Consider the following 3,626-nt stretch of genomic DNA (forward strand, 5'->3'; position numbering starts at 1 on the left):
CGGTGTTCTCAGCCTTATTGCTCCTGAGGCCCCCCACCCCCCCCATTATAAACATTCCATGAACTGCCTGTAGGGCAAGTATTTTTTTTCTGTATAAACATAGTTGCACAATTAAACATATTTATCTGTTAATATTTTTGTTTTACCCACTTGATGAATAACATGTTACCGGTGTCGAACAATAATTCTGACTTCCACGTGCCTACACATAAGTAATGATCGGAACTCCCCCACCTCTGTGCTTTGCTTCCATTGATGTCTTTGCTGAAGTTACAGCTTCACATAGGTGGGTTTTATTAAATGGAATCAATGTTTCCAGTGCTGCTGAGGAAGCGGTGTTGTATTCATTGGAGCATCCACACCAAAATGTCTCCAACAGTGTTTCACTGAGCTTGGTACGAGGGAGCTGCCTGGTGAAATGTCAATGAGCTCTCCCAACAGCTTTGACGCGACCGAGGGCGGCAGTTTAGTTTCAATATCCTCACTAAAGTGGCCCACTGGGATTATTCCACAGCGAGTTCTGGAAAATAAGTATTTGCTGAGTAGAACAGAAAAAAAGTGCCTTCAGCTGCAGTTTGATTGTCAAAGTCAACTTTTCCTGGCCGAAAGAATGTAAGAGCTCAAACGTACCCTTAGATTCCCCCTCCCTGCAACTGTCACCGGGACAGGCTGACAAGGAGGGAAACCCTTCATAAGGCTGAGTAGGTTGGCAGGATAATTGCTACTTTTTCAGTAACAAAAATAATCAACACAAAGGGATCGTTTTACAATATAAAAGATTTATACTTTTTAAAAATCTACCTTTCATCTCTTACATGCTATTTTTTACTTGTTGGAGGGATGTGGGCATCACTGGCAAGGCCAGCATTTATTGGCCATCCCTAAATGCCCTTGAGAAAGTGGCGATGAACTTCTTGAATTGCTGCAGTCCATGTGGTGTAGGCACGCCCACACGGTTGGTAGGGAGGAACTTTGACTCAGCAACACTGAAGAACGGCGATATAGTTCCAAGTCAAGATGGGGAGAGCTGGTACAGACACGATGGGCCGAATGGCCTCCTTCCATGCCATAACTATTCTGTGATCCTGTGGGTGATTTGGAGGGGAATTTGCAGGTGGGGGCTGTTCCCATGTGTCTGCTGCCCTTATTCTTATAGGTGGTAGAGATCGTGGGTTTGGAAGGTGCTGCCGAAAGAGACTTGGAGAGTTGCTACCATGCTTTTTGTAGATGATACACACTGCTGCCACTGTGCGCTTGTGGTAGAAGGACTGAATGTTGAAGGTGGTAGAGGGGGTGCCAATCAAGCGGGCTGCTTTGTCCTGGATGGTGTAAAGCTTCTTGAGTTCTGTTGGAGCTGCACTCATCCAGGCAAGTGGAGAGTATTCCATCGCACTCCTGACTTGTGCCTTGTACAGGCTCTGGGAATTCATGAGGTGGATTACCCACCACAGAACTCCCAACCTCTGAGTTGTTCTTGTTGAGTAGTCAATAAGAGCAACTGAGTATTCAGTTGTGAGGGGAATTGAGTATTCAATTCCCCCTCCCAATAAACAATAACATTCTACTAGCCTTCTTAATTACTCGCTGTACCTGCATCCTAACTTTTGCGATTCATGCACTAGTACACCCAGATCCCTCTGCATCTCAGAGCCCTGCAATCTCTCACCATTTAGATAATATGCTTCTGTTTTATTCTTCCTGCCAAAATGGACAGTTCCACATTCTCCAATACTATATCCATTTGCCAGATCTTTGCCCACTCACTTAACCTTTCTATATCCTTTTGTCCTCTTCACAACTTACTTTCCTACCTATCTTTGTGCCATAAGCAAATTTAGCAAACATACGTTTGGTCACTTCATCCAAGTCATTTATATAGATCGTAAAAATTGAGGCCCCATCACTGATCCCTGTGGCGCACCTTTCAGCACAAATTGCCAACCAGAAAATGACCCATTTATGTCTATCTCTGTTTCCTGTCAGCTAACCCAATGACGGAAGGAAGTTCCATCATAAGGTCACAAGTGGGGGTGTTTGCTGTTGATTGCACAATGTTCAGCACCAGTTGCGACTCCTCAGATACTGAAGTAGTCCATGTCTAAATGCAGCAAGACCTGGACAATATCCAGGCTTGGGCTGACAAGCAGCGAGTAACATTCACACCACACAAGTTGCCATGGAGAATGCCTCTACCAATCAGAATCCATTGACAACCAATTAGCACTCTCTTCTCAGTATAAAGTTGTTCCTTCCCTGACATTGGTATTCTTATGACTGTCCTGATGCGTGCAAGATGAAAAGCTTTGGCAAAATGTATTTTTTCAACAATATTCTGGGGTCAGTTAGAAGACCAAAATAGTATTTTCTCAGTCCCGTGATCCTGACTAGTTTGGTTTTAATTAGCATTGCCAATCTTAGGCAGTGTTTTATAAACACTTTAACCTGGATTCAATGTTTATTCTCTGAATGGCATTCTCCTTGAACTATATTGGAAATGGTTCAGCTGATTTGGTATGAGGTCCTGTAATGCCACCTGCTGGTGCAGGAAGAAGACTGCAGGCAACATCAAACAGTTCGGTAAAGTTCTGTCAGTGGAGGCTTTAGCTTTTGAAATACATGAGCAATTCTGTCCAACATTTCGATCGCTAAAAAAGGTAGAGTAGTTTATAAAGCATTTTAAACAGCAGGACCTCTCTCTTTTGGTGGCACAGATGGTCGAGGTGAAGTGTAGGTCAGAAGGACCCTGGTTCAGTGACAGCAGGATGACAACAGTTAAAAAAGGAAGATCTGCCTTTATAGTATGTCTTTTAGCACCACAGAACACCCAAAGTGCTTTACAGGTAATGAAGTATACTTTTGAAGTATAGTCACTCTCACGATGCAGGATAGCTACCAATTTACACGCAGCAAGATCCCACACACAGCAATGTGGTAGTGATCCGGATAATCTGTTTTTCCAATGTTGATTGAGAGGTAACTCCATTGTTCTTCTCTGAATAGAGCCTTGGGGCTGGGTTTTCCCATCCTGGATTGGGCTGGAATAGAGGTGGGCAGGAAATAAAAATGGCCGAGACATCGAAGGGCCGGAGGTCCCACCTCCATTTCCTGCCTCACTGACTTTCCCGAGGGCGGAGGAACGTGTTGACTTCAGAACTCGCCCGTGCCGATTAAGAGGCCAATTGAACTTGCTGAGGGCTTATTAAAATCCTGTCTGCAAAAACCTTTGGTATATTCCCGGAGGGGCCTAGAATTCAACAGCTGACTGTGTCACACAGCTGCAAGGAGGCAAGGGCCATGTCTGGGACAAGTCATGGAGGTGAGGAGAGTTTCAAAATGTAAGCCAAAATGCTTTTCAAAGGTTAAAAGGCTTAACCTTTAAAGTTAAAGTTGCAGCAGCCCCACACAGGTCAGGGGAGGAGTCAGGATTATGAACTCTGCCAGCCCAGGGGTCACCACCCACCTGGCATCAGGTGGGTACTGGAGCAGTGGACACAGCTGTTTGAAGCCCACCCGAGCCATCAGGAAAGCTGCAGCTGGAAATGCAAGCTACACCCTCAGGCATTGAAGACCACTGGAAATGAGGAGCAGCAGCCTGCAGAGGAAGGGCAGAGCACTGGGCATTAGGA

This window comes from Cetorhinus maximus, chromosome 10 (assembly GCF_964194155.1).
Source record: "Cetorhinus maximus chromosome 10, sCetMax3.hap1.1, whole genome shotgun sequence".
Classification (NCBI taxonomy): Eukaryota; Metazoa; Chordata; class Chondrichthyes; order Lamniformes; family Cetorhinidae; genus Cetorhinus; species Cetorhinus maximus.